General features: G+C 40.2%; 1 long non-coding RNA gene across 1 annotated transcript in view; it reads left to right on the top strand.

Annotated features, from left to right (window-relative positions):
• Nucleotides 1–4,421, top strand: part of LOC130144033 (uncharacterized) — a 33,369-nt gene extending 28,948 nt beyond the window's left edge. Inside the window, exon 2 of the long non-coding RNA XR_008819992.1 lies at nt 2,530–4,421. This is a non-coding gene — a long non-coding RNA (uncharacterized LOC130144033). The remainder of the gene's footprint in view (nt 1–2,529) is intronic.
• The last annotated feature ends 13,897 nt before the right edge of the window (nt 4,422–18,318 follow it).

Below are 18,318 nucleotides of genomic sequence, written 5' to 3'. Positions count from 1 at the left end.
AACTGGCAACTGAAATCCTAAAGTAAACCACTGGTTCATCTCTCCAGTGGTATTCTTTGCTGTCCAGTTGCCAGGAAGAGATATTTTACAAAAACCTGTAGTACTCCAGCGGTGGGAAATCTTATGCTAACCTGCATGGTGGGAAGTCTCTTATACATGATCAAACTGCAAGAGCCTCATGTCCTAAGGCATACAGTTTGGAAAGATTTAGAACCATGCCCACCATGATCCACTCCATCTGTGGAAACAGAGCAGGCATGATCATGTAAAGGGTACACGAAGGTGTTTTCTTGGATGTGCAAGGCTGGAGTGAATGTACCTTATGAAGTTCTCTCCCTTTTCTCTTTCCCTGAAAACATCCTGAGGTAGAGCAGGATGTCCATGTCCTGAAATACAAAGGCAAGCCCAGACTCTCCAGTGGCATAACCACTGGGCTACGAGGTGCTGCTGTGTGTCCAGAGAAGGACAACAAAGCTGGTGGAGGGTCTGGAGCAGAAGTCTCATGAGAGGCAGCTGAGGGACATGGGGGTGTTGAGCCTGGAAAGAAGGAGCTGCCTGACAGGAGGCTGTAGGCAGGAGGGGATTGGTCTCTGACCCCAGGTAACCAGTGACAGGACAAGAGGAAATGGCCTCAAGGCTCCAGAGGAGGTTTAGACTGGATATTAGGAAAAACGTCTTCACTGAAAGGGTGGTGAAGCAGCGGAACAGGCTGCTCAGGGAGGTGGTGGAATCACCACCCCTGGAGGTGTTTAAGAAACATGTAGATACCGTGCTTAGAGACATGGCTTAGTGGTGGGCTTGGCAGTGCTGGGTTACCGGTTGGGCTTGATGGTCTCAAAGGTCTTTTCCAACCTGACTGATGCTATGATCTCATCTCTCTTAGAATTTGACCCACAAAACCTTTGCTTCAGTGTTCTTTGCATTGTGTCTGTAGTTCTCCTATAGCCAAGGAATAAAAATGCTCTGAGACCACGAGCACCATGTTTCTATCCGAGCATCTTACCTTAAAGTGGGTACACTTTCCTTTGTATACACCTTTGTTTATTGTAGCAGATGGCAGTTATTAGACTATTTGTGTGTACCTATTTTTTACTCATCAAACCAATTCAGAAGCTTATTTTTCTGTCAATCTCACAAAGTTGAATTTTAATTTTAGTAGAGAACAATAAAGCCAACTTGTACTATTTATTGTAACAGTTTATCACAGACTACGTATTTTTCAGCTGGGTCTCAGCCGCCTTTTAGTTCACCTAAAGAGCTTCTTTCCTGTTAAAAACTTATGGTTTGTGATGAAGTTGCACATTAACCTGAACTTTGATAAAACTGCATTTTACTTCTTAAACTTCTTTCTATGGAACTGTAAGGCAATGCAAGGCAGGGCTTTGCAGAGATACTCAAGATACTCCTCCTTAAGTCATTGATTTTTCTACTCTTTTCTAAAGTTTTTTCAAATATACTGTTTACTGTTGTTTCAAATTCAGGCTGTCTGCTCAATTTATATGCAGGAGAATAAAGTATTATCCTGTTTTATGGAGCATATATTGTCATCTATTTATATATCATGATAGGATTCAGTAGTCTTCTGTATGGAAGACAGGCTTGTAAACAAATATTAAGTGTAATCTTCAGGATTCTTATCCTATCCAAAGTCAGACACTTATTTGCTTTAGGGGTTAAAATATTGTGGTGAAATTTTGCTCTTTGGAAAATTCTAGTCGCACAATCAACTTGAGCACTGTAGTTTGCAGTTCAGTACTTGACAACACTAAAAGTTTTCCTATAAGTAGAACTCTGCTAGACTGTCTACACAACTTCTCTGTCATATGTTTTGAATGTTCAAATTTGTGCTATAAATACTTGGTTTTAAGGGAAAGGTCAGCAATAATTAAGCAGTCTTAAAATGTAATATTAGATAGAGAACATATGAATAGTGAACGCACCCTTTAGATTGAAATTTCTTTTGGGTGTATTACTACTTAACAACTAGTAACCTGTGCAATATGAAGCACAACTCTTATGTTTCCCCTTAGGATTAATTAGCTTTGTAGCATATTAATCAAACAGGTTGGAGAGCAAAATCAGAATACATATTCCTGTGTGGTTCTCAGACATCTCATTTGTTTAATGGAGCCATTTGGATAATTAAGATCAGTACAGGTAATTTAGCTAAAGTGCAATCTACAGGAAAGATTACCTAGCAATTTACTTGTGTTTATCTCCATTTTTTGTCTTGTTTTTCTCCCTAGTTATTTATACACATAGCTCAGTAGTTTGAAAAGCTTCTTTCCTGTAGCCGAGGAAATATCCTTTTGTACTGATAAAACTATGGTAGATCGTTTGCATTCAAGAAAGCCCCCCAAAGCAACTAGTTCAGAGGAGGTCCTATCCAACAGTCCTGAAAAACTTGTTGTTTGGCCTCCCTTTCATCCAAAAAACCCAGAATTCTTGTCAGAGTTAGGCTGTACTTAGGTGGGATTCTACCCTCCCTTACACTTCTTTTTTTTTTTTTTTTTTTTTTTTTCTATAAAGTGGAGATGTTTCAGAGCAACAAGTGATTGTGCTGCTGCCATTGTTAACAAGAATGGAAGAAAGTGGTGTTGATGGACTATTTGGAGCTGCACCCACACGTGTAGCGAGGAACGGCTGCAGATGAAATGTCAAGCATCCAGCTGGAATATGACAGGCAACGCAACCCTTCATACATGGCTTAGCTCTGATGGGCTCGAGAACAATTGTTCTTTGATTTGTTTTGTATATATGTATATGTACACGTATTTCTGTTGGGTGAATTTTTAATTGCGTGCCGCCCTAAACATTGAACGCAAACACTTGGTCTGGCTAGCATTCACAGGGTTTCCCTATAATCAGAGGAGAGATATCAGCTCCTTTAGGTGGGTAGTCCAGCTGTAGATCCTCCTTTGATGACCTGAACTGCTCTCCAGAAAAGCATTGGTTTTCTCCCTAGAGGATAAAACCTCTCCCTAGAGGCTAGCCCACTGTTCAATTTACATGTTACATAGCCTGTGATGTGACATCTCCCTTTGCATCTTATGCTTTCCTTGTGAAGGAGTAGCCATCTACCCTGAGGTCCTATCCATAGATTTCACCAGCATTGGTCATGGGCTAAAATACATTTGATTTGCAAGGAATTCCCAGCAGCAAGCTGTCCTTTTTCAGAGGTAAACTCAGTTAATGGCAGGCACTGTGCATTTTTTGCATTAAAATAATAATAATAATAAAAAGGAATACTACAGCAGTGAGTTCAGTTAGGTGAAATTACTTTAATTACCTGTGGAAATGTAGTTTTGCAAAACTTGCTATTATCAACCAGAAGACTATGTCTGATAAATATTAGGAATTTTAAAAATCATGTAAAAATGTTCTACATGCATTGGATGTTAAGTTTAAAATTAAATTGAAACACACGATATGACTACTTGTCGAAATACAAATGCATCAATAGCCTAATAATGAATATCTTCTCAATGTTTGTACTAAGCATCTTTGACACTTAAATGAGATGATTGAAAAAGCCCCTGCTTTTTGAAATACGGCACATTCATAAATTTGAGGAGAGATTAAAAAGCATTGCAGTCCATATACTGCACTGTTCAGACACATTCAGATATCACATTACTAGCTTCATCTTTCAAAATTAGCAAACACACCTTGCAAGGCACAATTTGAGGTGGTATGTGCAAATCTGTTATTCCACTTCAAAAATTCAGCAACTAGTGAAGCTAATGGATCCATAAAAGCTATTAGCTTGAGGCTTGGTGCTGCAATTCTATTTCAACAGAAATATTTTTAGTGGTATATTATTAAATATATTGTGCACAGCTGTTTGTTTGCCTTTCCAAGGTGTGGAAGTGGTTTACTCTGTTGCAAAGAAGAAAAGAAAATTGCTTGCACAGTACTTGCAGGAAAATTGTCTTGTTATGTCTGAAGCTAATGCACCTAGATATTGTACCTGTTAAATATCTGCTTGTGTAATCTTTACCCCAATACTACTTAATAATTTAGTGATTTAGTACTACAAGTGATGGCAGTGTGTCTACTCCAGGTAGATATCTGTGGGACTATTATTCATTGGTAGTCAGTACTTACCCAGCAATAAGTACTGGCAAGATTAGCTCTTTATATTTTAAGCTTAATCGGAGTCAGATGGGAGGGATACTGGGCAGCGCTTAGTGTTTCCAGAGTGCTGTTTGTTTGATGTTTCTCGGAGAGAAGAACTCAGTTGCCTAGAGCTCACATATCAAGCAAGCATGAGGCAATAACAGAAAATCCAACTAGTGGCTGGGGATGTACATTTGGGCTGTTAAGTGAGAAAAAAAAAGATCAAGTTTGGCACTGGGGCTGTATGTGCAGGCTGCAAAGCATCAGTCACTGTAGAAGCAATAAAGATATGACTGACAGCAGTTCTCTGTCTCTCCATGTGTGCGTATATGCTTAAGCCTGGACATGACACAAGTGGGCTATTATTACTGCTGTGACATTCGTGCTACTTTAGTAAAAATGTCACTACTTACATCTAAAACCACTATATTCACAAGTTTTTAACTCGGCGAGATAAAATACCTTGGAGCTTTGGAGTAATTTTTTCTCCTCTTTAATAAAACTCCACCAAGGCTGTACATGGTAGGCATAATTCACTTCCCTTAGCCCCAGCTGCATTGTCCTTCAGTGTATATTGATTTGGATGCCTTGAGATTTACAGATTTGAAGTTTTACAACATTTTATTTGGGTATCTTATGCTATTAAGGTACGCCACTGACGTTCTTCAAGCCAAAGCAAAAATGGAAGGAGGAATAATAATGGTACTTTAGAAGTCAAGATAATGTTTCACTTTATTTTATCCATCTAAAAATGTAATTTCCAGCATTGGAGATACTTGTTTAATGAAGTTGTGAACTCTTTTTAATAACCTCTCACTATTGCAATATTAACTGCCTTGAAGTGATGTTACACGATCCAGTATTTAAGCACAAGTTAAACAAAATGCAATGTGATTTGAGACTAACCACTGTGACTGTGGAACTTGGTTCTTTCTTTATCTTTTTTCCCTTCATCACCTAAGATGATATGTCCTACCTCTTTGATTAATTTTTGATTTTGTCTTAGTGCTTCATGTAGAAAGGTCATTCCTCTCTTTTTACATAGTGTTACTTGGGTTACAACAGGAAATCATCTTGACTTTTTGTTTTCAGCAGTGTATTTTTTATCAGATAACTGGAAATGTAGGAGTTTTAAGCAATGTCTATAAGGTAAGCAGTCAAAGAGTCAGAGAGGTGTGGGAAAGCCCCAATTAGGTAAGCTAATGTGGGTCTTCAAGGAATAGTAAATATCAGATAAGCAGTTAAGTTCTGCCAGTAGAAATTGGTTCTGAAATAAAAGTTAGTTGTGCTGGTTATGCCCAGCAACATTTTGGATATCCACTTCCATTCCCAGCTAGAACCCAGCACTATCATGAGGACAGTCAGAGAATAATTAAAGGAATGAAGAATCTGGGAGGATAAATTTTTGGTGGGTTGTGTCTTCTTTGGGGCCTGCTGGTAATTCCTATATTTGTTCTGTCATTGAGGCACATCGTTCACATGTAAGGAGCATGCGTTTTTTTTGTTAAGTGCTCCACTGCAGAAGGCAATTATGCACCATGCTCTGAACTAACTTTCACTAGCTTTGGAAAGGGATTCTAACGTTATAGTGGATAATTTCTGAAAATTTTAGTTTAATGCCCAAAAGCTAAAATGCAATGGCTGCTGAAAAATAATTCTGGCAGAGTGTGTGCAGGGTGCGTTCCTTGCACACAGTAGACTATGTGATTGATGTACAGAGGGGAGGGGCAGGATGGCCAAAAAGTGTGAAATAGCTTCCACGTGGGTAGAGGTTAGGCAGACTACAGAGGATTTTTCAACGTGGAAAAGAGACGGTGGTGTTTGTGGCTATGATAGAAGCATATCAAAGCAAGGTAACTACCAAAAATTAGAATAAGAAATAATTATTTGTTGTTTCATATAGTGCCTGGAACAGAGACATCCCATGAGCCAGCCAGCTGCAAGGCTCGAAGCACACAGTGTGTGGTACTGCAACTGAAGCTATTTGTCCCAGGGCGCAGAGACCCAAACTGTACACAGACTCAAATGATACGACACCTTCGCAAAAGAGAAAGGGACTTACAAGGGCAATTAAACTCAGCCTTACCTCTACAGGCTTTAGAGGCTGAGAAAGACAGAAGTATCTCCTACCTTCCCCCCGTATGCTATTCCTAAGGCACCTGCACACACCCCACCCTCCTTTTCCATGTGGTTGATGGCCATAAAGAAATGCTCTGGAGTCCTGGCAAGGACTGATGCTGGTTAGCTGGTGGTTTCACTAAGGGAACTGTCGATTTGAGCAGCATCCCAGGGAGGGGGATTTCAGTGTGCTTTATTGAGCAGAAGTAGTGACACTTACTTTTGGAAAAAAAATTAAACACCTTCTAATGAAGGTCAGTTGGCTGTTGCCCCTGTACGTTTCTACTTGGGACGTAAGTTATGACCCAAATATTCACCTAGGCAAGAATTAATCAGAACATAAACCTCACTGCTAATGACATGCCCTCGCAATGTCTCAAATGTTTGCCTCTGCTGCCTTCTCACGCAAGTGAGGACGGAGAACGGAGAACTGAGAGCGCCTGTTTGTGACAACGCGAAGCCTTGCTGATGCTGTGACGCACAAAAGCATTTATCTCTTAATCAATGACTAACTCTTTATGTGCCATTCATACTTCTTGCAGGTTATCTCCATTTAGGGGAGTAGGTGAGGTCTAGAGATGACAGCAATCACTGTGGCCTGCAAATGTGTCAGTTGCTGTGACAACTAAACCTTTCTTATTCCAATATGTATTGATGCAGCAATACGAAGTTTAAAATATACTTTTTGGGGTTTTTTTTGTTCCCCCCCTTCTCAGACTAGGCTTAAATTTGATCAGTTTAGAAGCCCAGCGTGTGATGGGAACGCGTATCAAAAAAGGAAGAAACGTCACAGACCGGCAGTTTAGGTCATAAAGTGCTGCAGACGCGTGAGTTAGTGCAGACATAACCAGAAGTCTGAGCCAAGAAGAAATCCTAGTAAAGCAGGTGCTAGGAAATCAGACCAGTCAGATTTATGCCACCCAAAGCCACATGCTTGACATTGGCTCTGAAAATCAATTTCCCACTTTTGTGGGGCCCAGCAGAGCTTTCCAAAGGGAGCAGAGATATGAGGGGCAGCTCCGCTCTCGGTCACCGGGCTGCTGGGCTGCACATTGCAGGGGGGTGAGCAGGAGCTGGGGAAAGGTAATGGAGAAAGAGAAGAGAAAGGAGAGCAGGAGCAGGGGAAGGAGGGTTACGTTTGCAGCCTTTTAGGCTTTCTGAGGAAAACAGTAGCTGCTGGAGAAAGGAACAGCAAGGTATCTATCCTGCAGCAGAGGAATATGGTGTTTCTCAAGTTGGACAAAAATCTTGGCTGAAGGTAGCCAGGTGGTATAAAGTAAAGCCACGTTTTGCAATGGAAGTGTTAAAATTTAGAAACTCGTAAGTCTAAACTTCTAGTTTGAGGAACAGCCTTGTATATTACATCACCATTTCCAGTCTGGCTGGCAGTACTTTAAATTGAGTGACCAGAATTATATTGATGCAGTGACTGTTTAGATCAAATTTCTATCTTGACTGAATATAGACTAATTAACTGGAGGTGGGAAGCAACTATTTAAGAAAGTTGTGCTGTGTGTAGGTGTAGTTGTTTGCATCCCTCTCCTCAATGCTCTTTTTCTTTTAAGAGACAGTACTGAATTGCACATGCAGGATTTCACCAGCTGCCCAAAGAAAAGTTAGAAAGGCAAGTAGTATGTTAATAAAACTTAATCCTAGGGCAACTTTCTAAATAAATAATGCAATTTGTTGGTTCTTCCACTACATTAGTTTAGTGGAAATATAATAGTCACATTGCACTACAAGGATGCTAGTCGTTCATGGATGGAAACCCCCTTTTTGTTTTATGCATGTGGAAAAGACAGTCTAACAATAGCCAGGTATGGAAGTGAATTATTTAAGTTTTAACAACAAACACATTTAGTAAATAAATGAGTGCAATGATTTACCATGACAGGGGAGGGCTGAGTGCCAGGCCTTCTTAGGATGATAGGTGAGGTTTAATAAATGCCTTTTTGGGTTATACACCTACCTCTACAATTTATAGGTCTGAATTATGTAGCTTTGTTGCTCTGTAGTAGCTACTGCCCTCAAATCATATCAGCTCTATTACCTATCTATTATCTATCATGACAATTTCAGTAGTCCGTAGAAGAATAAGCCATTTTATCTTTGGCGGTTGCTGATTTACTTCAGCCCACTGCACTTTCAGAGTCACTCAGAGCATTTGAAACGCAGTGGGTTACACCTGCATCTCCCTCTCCCTCCTGTACTCACCTACTGAATCTGTTGCAGAGCTCAAATGACGCTGAGGTGCAACCAAGCAGGACATTTCATTAATAACAACAACCACCAAAAAAAAAAAAAAAAAAAGAAAGAACACTATTCTGTACAGAAAAAACATGACCTGGAATTTCTCCAAGAGCAGCTCTCAGTCTCGGATTACTCTTGCACCTCAAATTATTAAATTAAGCCAAAGCATGAGTGGATTTAGTTCCAAGGAGTTATTCAAGGCTGAGAGGGATACTTAGAAAGGACGGACTTTGATAAGTGAGGTGGGTGTCCCTAGGCTTTTTATTTGAAATGTGGAGGGAGCCTTGACTCTCTTGAGAGAAGACTGAGAGCAGAAGTTGAAGTATCGGGATGCTGAATTGCCTGAGGGGAGAAGGAGGGATTGGGGGTCTCTTTTGACTGCATAAGAAAAGGAGCCTGAAAGCTTTCTGACTACTTGTAAGAATCCTGAAGTATTTCAGTGGCCCTTCCTGCTGCTAATGTGTCTGAATGTCTTTGGAAATGCTTGAATCTTGGGAACCATCCTGATACCTCTCAGATGAGAGAGAAATTGCAACTAAAGCAATTCTGCCTTTAACAGAGTGGAAAACCTGGCTTATTTGTTAACCAAAGACAAGTTTTCTTTTCAGATTTCATCAGAATGAAAGTCAATATCCTTTCCCAGTGCTTAATCCTTTTCATATTGGAAGCATTATACTAGGTTAGTTTTGCAAAAATCATGTGTGTTTTTGGTAGGAAATAATTCATATGGTTACTGTGAGAAAAATAAATGTAAATAAGAGCTTGTGTTTTGCTGATGGTTATAAATTCCTCTGCCTTTTAGTGGCATAGCTGGAGAATTGGGTTAAGCTGCTGGGCATGAGCACAGTAGGTTTCTGTATTTATTCTGTATAATCTATTTTTTTCCTCTCTTTTTAATCTTTGTTTACTTGCCAGGCTTTCCTTTGTGGCCTCCTTCCTACTATTGCATGCTGGGTTCTGCTCTCTCATGTTGTTTACTGAAGCTTAGACATGAAAGGACAACGAAATGGACATTTTAATCAATTAACTGTAGCCTGATCAAAGTTTCAGTCTTCCTTGTTGTTGTTGTTGTTTAAAGTGTTTTTATTTACAACAGCATCCAGTTGGGCTTTTGATTCATGTGGTGTGACAAAGTCACTCTCTTGCATAGAATAGCAAGCTGAGAGTCTAAAAACTGCATTTGATCAAGGTCTTGCTTTAATCATGGATCGTGCCAGAGTTCTGAGCAACAGCTCAGCTTTCCTTGTGGACTAATGGTGAAGGGAGAAGGGGAGTGTGTTGGCATAGCAAAACACACATAAAGCAGAGAACACAAAGAAAGAGGTTGAACGTCTACACGCTGGCCCTTTATTAAATTCCTTTGCCCTCAGAGGCCACCCGCTCGCCTTTTTCCTCTTAGAAGAGAATAACAAACACCTTCAGTCTCTATTCTTGTCAAGAGTTTATTTATCCTTTCTGATTCACAGGAGGTAACTACCTGTTAGATATATGTACAAAGAAAAGGGTGTTGTTCACATGCGGTCATTGCCACCTGTTTATGGTTGCTTAGGACTTTTGGCAGTTTTAGGAGCTGGTGTAATTTCCACACACACATACACACACCCCCACCCCCCCTTTTTTTTTTCTTTTAAGGGTATTATTTGCCTCAGGTACCTTTTCTACCTCTGAGTATTACTCATAACAAACACGCATCCTGTAGCTCATCCAAACAATTCTGTTGGCAAATTTTGCTGGCTTCTTATAATTTCTGTGTATTTGTGATTTGCAGAGGGGACATGAGATCTCAGAATAAAGATGCTTTTGGATCACGTTTGTATCAGACCCTGTAAGTCTGACTGAATATGGGCAATTTTCCTAAGTTTTTCAAAACTGCTGCTTGTGTGTAACTGGGAGAGTCTCGTGTATATAATAGCTGATTCTTATGGAGTTACATCTTCTCTGAACATGGCCTCTCCACATTTGAGATCAAGCTTCTGGGAAAAGATAGGATTTTTTAACTGCTGATGGAGGCTGCTGCTGTGTATCTACTAGCAGTAAGATGCATCTACTAGCACTGGTGCCAAAAGGGTGCAGAATAACTGCTCAGAGACAAATCTTGTCTTTAAGCAGCAAAGGTATTTATTTCGTGCAACATTGGGGAGCTACCAGTTCACACTGGACAAACTAACTTTGAAGTTTTCTGTGAAAAGTTAGGTATTTTATACAGTTTTCATGAGAGGTTACAAAATCTTTACATACATATTCATTTGATTTTGACAATCATTCCATTCATAATAGGTGGGATCTAGGTGGAATAAACCTTTCAATTTTCTTTGTTCAAGGATTTCCTGACTTAATGGTCTCCTTATCTCCTTCAGGTGCCCACCTTATCTTTTCTAATTATTCAGAGTACATTCCTTTCTCAACACAAACAGAGCATCACCCAGAGCGTTGTAACAAACTCATCTTTTTATTTTTTTTAAGACCTTGTTCTGTTTCACACCTAACTGAAGATCAACAGTGCTTTCCTGTTGCTACCCCGGTTCCTCCTTCCCATGCTTTGACTTAGGCAATGCCAGGGAGGTAGTCTCATTGATTGCAAGGGTCAGGGTTTTTACGGAATATTGGATATCTATTGAGATGTTTTGAGGGATGAAAAGGGCAGGGGGACACATAATGCCTTGTGTCAGGGTGAACTGGCAATTTTGAGGAGAGAGAAAAAAAATTATTTGGAATCATACCAGATAATCAGTACATCTTGCAGACTTCTCTCACCAGGCAATTAGTGCTTATGTCTTGTTTAGTTGCGGTGTCATGTGGTTCAGCTAAAGAATGTGGGTCTTTAGAAACTACCTCCAAAATGGCTGAAGGTCATGCTCTGAACCAAGAAACAAGCAGCCTTCAGGAGTGGCTTTGCACGTAGTGGAGTCAAAGCTCCTGGCTGCTCTTCTCTAGTGTGCTCTCCAGGCTCCAGCAGAGATTCAAGCAGGCAACCTCCTGGCCTTTCTCCACTCCGAAATTCTGCTGGAAACTCAACCCCCACGTGCAGTATCAGTAATAACCACATATTCATCCTGAACCCTTAATATTGAGAGAATTAATTTTGTTTTTCAGATTTCTACATTTGTGTAAATACAAGCAAGTAAGAAATGTGTCTGTTTTGTTTTCTGCATGTTGTTTCCAATCCATCTTCCCCAGTGGCAACGGTTAATGAAAAAGATTATTTTATTAATTAAACATTCAAAGCAATGCAGTTTGTTGCTGGCAGCCACTTGTTTGTAATAATCTTCTATGCATCATAACCTTCTATCTTTGTGTTTAATTGCATTTTTCCCCCCCTTCCCTTCCTCTGGAGCACTCTTTCAAAAATCTCTTCTGACCTTTCATGCTGCTTTTGCATTTCATGTAATTTCAGTTATGAAATGTTTAATTACTAAAATAATCATTTCTGCTTTTAATCTGTTTATGCTTTTCTGCCTGGCTCTTGTTCTTCCACTGTAATTCCTGCTGATTGCAATGATGCCCGTGTAAGGGAGGAATTGATCTTTCCCAGTTCTTAGGAGGACTCCTTCATAATTATAGGTGACTGTTTAGCCTAACAGGAGTTTCAATCAAGCACCTACCAAGACAAATTCATTTTATGCAAGAAGGGCATCAGATGTAGGGTCATAAATGCTTATGTACAGTCAGTCAGATGCAGGAGAACTTTCCTAACTTCAAGTGAATGACCTCAATGGAAACATCAGTGGAGGTTACAGTTTGTGGTCAAGAGGTGCATTGCATGTGGAGGCGATAAATCTGTAGGGGTAAGTGGACAGGCTATTTACACGAGGCAGGTTGAAGGACCCAAGTAAGTTGGCTAGTTTAACACAACTCCCTATGTTCCCTGTTTCACAAATGGAAAGGAAGGTATCCAGAGAATGTCCAAGGCCACCTAAGTTAGGCACTCTGCTCATGAAGCGAGCCTAAGTAAAGTAGCTGCAACCCCACTAACTCAGCTTCCAAGGTACATGATGCAAATTACGAATCCACCTCTGGGGTCTGTGCCTTGCATTACTGCTTCTCAGAGCATCACTCACATGGAGCCCGACTCAAGCCTTTCGCAGAGGATCTTTCTGCAGCCTCTCATATGCACAGGGCTTGAAGCAGATTGACTGGGACAAATCCTACATGTCTTTGAACTCATCTCTGATAAACAGACTTACCTCAGATTTACAACTTTGTCACTGTCAGCAGAAAGTGGCTCCCTGACATTAATGTACCGGTGACAAAGGAGCTCAGAGAGTCAGGTCCATCAGGGTAGATGGATGTGAAGGAGATTAATTACATATGACAGAGTTGCCATATCTAGGATAAAACAGAAGTAAATTGCAATCCCCTGAATTTACTGTGTCTACACATCTGAGTAAGTGCTACTCAACTTTAACAGCTAAAATTAAACCAAGTCAGGTTTTCAATTATGGCACTTTTTTTCCTCTGGACGAATGCTCACATACTGAATCTTTGGCTTAAAAAACTTTTTAGAAGCAGCTGAAGGTATCCAATCTGGTTATAACTAGAAAGCAGTGGCAGAAAAGATAATGACAAATGGTGAGAATAACTGAGATTACTTCCTCTTTATCTGTTTTTCTGCTCAAGAACTCTGCCGGTCCCACCATCGGTTAGTTCTTAATCTTTAGACATCACCATTACACGGGCTCAGCATAATGCGTGTTCTGTGCACTCATTTGCAGAGGCCATGAAATAAGATTCTCAGAACTGGACTGCAGTCTTAGAGCACCTGGGGACGTATTAATCATTCAAATTTGCTCCCCTTCCCTTACTCCCCTGCTGCTGAGGCAACACCTGCATAATCCACCTCTCCAGTTCTTGCTCCACATTTCCCTCAGCAGCAGGAGGAGGTGGTTGCTGCTGCTCCCAACGTTGAGCAGTGAAGATCCATGCTACTCTGCTACAAAGCTCACGGCAGAGCTGCCAGGGTTTAAGACAAACATTATTCACAGCCATTTTTTTTACATCTAAACGAGCTTCATTTACATATTTGATATCTCTGCTAGGTCTTCCTCTCTCTCTCTCAATTTTGCTTAAAAGAAAGAGAGATATTTTCATTGTAGATTATTTGGAGCATACGTTATATTCAGCCAAGCACAGGTTTTTAGCCCCAAGACCTCTACACCATACAGAAGTTAAAAAGAAGCATTAAAAAGAGATGTAGTCCTGCATAATCAGCAAAACCTTCAAATTCTCAAACAGCAAATAATTTCTGACACAACGGCTTTTCTGTAGGTGTATGAGTTGTCTTCATTTTGCTTCCTATTTACTAAGCAAGCAAGGGGGATTGTGTGAGTGCCAATCTGCAAGAGTGGACCCATCCTGAATAAACACAGAAAGAAACATGGAAATCTGTTGCCACTTGCTATTTTTGACATCTGTTTCATTTTGAGTTGCCTATGTTTTTCAAGAAGTCAGACCTTACCTGTATTCCTAACATCTTGCAACATCAGTCCCTGAGTCATTGGAGAAAGAGTATGGAAAGCACTACGTGGCTGCCGATCTGCTCCTCTGTATTGCAATGGCTGGTCTGACCCTGGTGTAGTAAGAGTCTGGTGAATCTCTTACTAAGCTTTAGCTAATTGATCACCCCTTGAGTACAGCTACAGAGCAATGTAGCAGGGAAATTTGGGTCCTTCAGGGAGATGATTCTTTAACACCTCTTGTCAAGCTGTGGCTAAATGTGACAAATTAGTTCTCGGTTTTGCAGTTTTCCCTAATTGGAGACAGAATTTTTGAGGATTTTTTATTTACTAGTACCTGGGCTACAGTTTAAATAGCCAGAATTGCTTGTAGTGTATTATGCTTACCAAGGTTATTTTCTCCCACTAAAAAAACCCCATGGTTGAAAAAAAAAAATTATTGGGAAGCAAAATAAACTGGTTGGCCTTAGTGAAAAAGAAGCCATGATCCCCTTGTGAAGTTATTAGCTTCTTGTAATTTAGCTTGTATAAATGCATTTTCGTAATGCGTAGTGCTGCTGAGCATTTAGTGTATCTTTGTTTACCACAGAGGATGCTCTGTGTTTTGTTTGAGATCGCATCTCAGGCAGTCTAAAAGTGATTATGGAGCAGTAATACGGCAGCAGGCTGATGAGAAACGTTATTACTTCCATGGTAGGCAGAGTCCTGATGATCTTGGTTGCACTCATTTCCCCATGCAAAGAAAACAAAGACCTGCCTACCTCCAAGTACAGCCTTAATTAAAAAGGTACGTGTGGGAAATTATTGTCAGCAGATGGAAAAGTGAAAAAGTGCTAGCAAAGCAAAATCTTCCATGACTGTGATGTTGACTGCACTTCAGTGGTAGGTGGCCTGTGAGGCATCTGCCAGGTAGACACCAAAGAGATGGTTAGGGAGCACAGGGACCCATGCCTTTCTTGTGTCTTTCTAACCCGGCCGATAGAAATAAAGTCCATCAGGGAGAATAAGGTTGTATAAGAGATGCAGCAGAAGCCAAGTCTCAACACCACACTGAGATGAGGCATCTTAACGCAGCCGCTGCAGCAGTGCTCGGTTTTGATTTGAACTGATTGGAAGGTACAGGACGGCAGGCGACTGGACCAAGAGACAAATTCATTTCCACATCTCATCAAGTCCTTAAATTTAGTCCTTTTTATACTTTATGCCGCTACATAAATGTGCCGCTGTTCTAAATATGTGTTTTGTTCAGTGGGAACTGCATTAAATCTGAAGGGCTCCATTTGTACGGGAAAAGATGGTTGTTTATTGGCCACTTAACTTACAGTCATGGTTAATGTAGGGCTGGTTTGATTCTTGCAAGTTTCTTTCTGTCATTGCTGTTGAGCCTGGAAGTAAATTCTACAAAGAGGATATCTGTTTTGATGACATTTCCTTCTGGTTTTGTGTATTGCAAATGATTTTTTACCTCTGCAGAGGAAATGCCAGAATCTACCATCTAGCATACTGAGGTATTTGGTAGAAGATATGTCTATTTTTAGCCAACGTCACCAAGAAGCACAGAGATCAAAATATAGTATTTTTAAAACATGGTTCAGTTTAGATTTGCTTGTCCATCCCTGTTGACTTGCTTATGTTATTTATGGTTAAAATTGTGAGCATTCCACACAAGACAGGTAAGCATTTTTACCAATGGTTAGTTGTTCATTTTTCTAGCTCACTGTCTGATTTTCATATAGGATTGCTTTTGTAGTGAAGAAGTTAAATTAGATGTGTAATGCACATTTCGGATGTTCAATTAGCTATTTAGGTAAAAAATGAGGCTACAAACTCCCTGGTATGTTTAAATGAACTTGTCCTCCATCCAGTGTTGTCAAAAGGGAGAACACTTTCACAAAAAAAAAAAAAAAAAAAGTCGCTATATCACTTTGTGGGATTTCCCAGGCTTCTGCAAATCCAGGACATCCAATTTTTTTACCTCTAAGCACTCCTGTTCTCTTAAAGTTTTGCAGTGATTTATTTCCAGTGTCAGTAACAGCATCATCATTACTAGGAGATCCAACTGTACCGAATGTTACGTTAATAAATCATCAACCCTGAAAATCAATACTCCAATGAATTGAATCAAATGAAACTGTTTCTGTTGCACAGTTTCACCCACAAAGTTGAAACCTCTGCTGTCTGAGTTCATAAAATTTCCATCAGCTGGTTAGGCCAGAACCATCAGACACAGCTCCCCAGATTCAATGTCGGACAAACCTTATCTGTTGATGGATTAATTTTTTTTGTGTCGACCCATCAATGTGTCTGTGATGTTATATTATGATATTTACTTCCTCTGAAGTAACGTGGACTGCTGCTTTATTTTGTATTCTGAAAAGACACCAAAGGTTAGGTCTGACCTGCCCTTTTCTCCTTCTAGTCCTGGCTTTCCCTCCTGAACCACCTGTTTGCTCCTCTACCCACCCCCTTTTACATCTGCTCTTGCAGAAATACGAATAGCTCTATTTGTTTTCCCAAGTTTGCTTATTGGTCAAGTACACAGCACAATATAATTTTGTATACGTATAGACCAATGCTGGTCATCTGTGTGTATGGAAACATGCTGGTCATCTGTGTCAAGACATTTGTATTCCCATGTTTGAATTGTTGGTAGAATATTTTATGTTCACTACATTTACTTTTTTATTGCTGCTGTCTGAAAGTCTGGTGAAATTTGTGGTACTTCCTTTTCAAGCTGGCTTTACTCCTACTGGTGATGAGAAAAAAAATAATCTCTTGAGACAGAGAATTTTACACTGTGCATAGGCTCTCTTTCTGTCACAAATAACAACAGAGAGAAAGAGAAAGTTAGTTATTTATGGAACTTAATGATGGCTAGTCCAAGTGTAGCACTAAGGCTGAATGCAAATAGACTACCTATGCAAGATGAAAGCAGGTTACTTCTCTAACATGATAACGGAGTTTCCTTTCCTACTTTCCATCATTGAAAGTAATCTAAATCTTATGGCTTATTTGTATATGTTACTGAAAACGTCCCTACAACAGTAGGAACTGGAAGCTCTTAATGTTGTAAAATAAATCCAGTGATTTTATCCATTTCTTAATGTGGATATACTGTAAATCTTCATGTTGGTTTGGCATCAGTGTAGTGATGCCATGATTTTAGTCATCAAGTTTGTTCTACCTTGTGAAGAAAAAGCCAGCATTTTTTTATTTAAACTCCATGTCTTTCTCTTTTCTCATCTCTATAAATGTGCTATTATTCTCTACTGTTGTTTCCAGTAAAAGCTGTAATCGAATCCTGAAGATAAATCCATAGGCAGAAAAACTAATTTTCTGTTCTCATGTGATCGATTTTCCAGCTTTGGTTTTAATTTGACAGAAAATCACAAAAACTTTGGAGAATGGTTTACACTAATTCAGCTGTAATCAGAAATACTGTTTTTTGGCGGACTTTGAGGCTTGCGGGCTTGTTTGTGGTCCCCCCTGTCTCTGCGCCCAGAACTCTTTGCAATGCTCAAGTAGTTAAAGGAGGCTGAATTTGTCAGCTAACGATGATCACTTTATTTTAGCATCTTTTGTTCTCGGTGCTCATCTCTTGCAAGATCCTTAAAGCATAAACTCTTGAAAGCCCTGGCGTTCTGTGAAGCAGCTTACTGACCCTGGGAAGAGGGAGGAGAAATCCTTCGCTTTCTGTACCGTGATGGTGTTAATAATCATGCGTGGCATTTGGGTTTTTTCTTGTTCTGTGTGTATTGCCTCATGAGTTCTGTGTATCAGACTAACCACAATGGCCTCAAATTTTAAGTTTGTATCCATTTTCCCAATTGTTGTGATATTCTGAATTGAATTGCGCCCTTTCTTGTTGCGGTCATTATCCTGGTTATAATGAGAAGCGTGAGTGAACTCCTTCCGTCTTGCAGATACGTAGTGAGAGGCATGAAGCTTACATCCAAATAAGAATCAGACTCTTTTGTGTATGTATCACAGGCTGTACCTCTGCTCACCAGGCCAGGGATACCTAGAGCATCTGCAAACCCCACAGGGGCGGGTGCACCCACTCTTTGCTCCCATCTCCAGTGCCAAGCCTTCCCCTACCGATTCAGTGAAGTTTTCCTCTGTCCACTGTACCACCTGCTCCTACTTGCCTTTTTGCCTTCTGGCCCTGCTGTGATGGAAAGGGCTGCCTTAGGGCTATATGAACTTTAAAGAGATACCATGAGGTGCTGGAGCCTTGCAGATTTATAGAGCTGTTGCTGGGCATCAGAAGTTTGTGAACTTGATAGAGTTTGCCCCAGGGTTGTGTGGGTTTAAGGGCACTGCAGGATTTTAGGATATAAAAATGCTTTTAATAACTAGGTAACTCACCTTCAGATCT

This window comes from Falco biarmicus, chromosome 2 (assembly GCF_023638135.1).
Source record: "Falco biarmicus isolate bFalBia1 chromosome 2, bFalBia1.pri, whole genome shotgun sequence".
Lineage (NCBI taxonomy): Eukaryota > Metazoa > Chordata > Aves > Falconiformes > Falconidae > Falco > Falco biarmicus.
The sequence above is the reverse complement of the archived record's forward strand: the minus strand, read 5'-3'. Positions and strand labels throughout refer to the sequence as shown.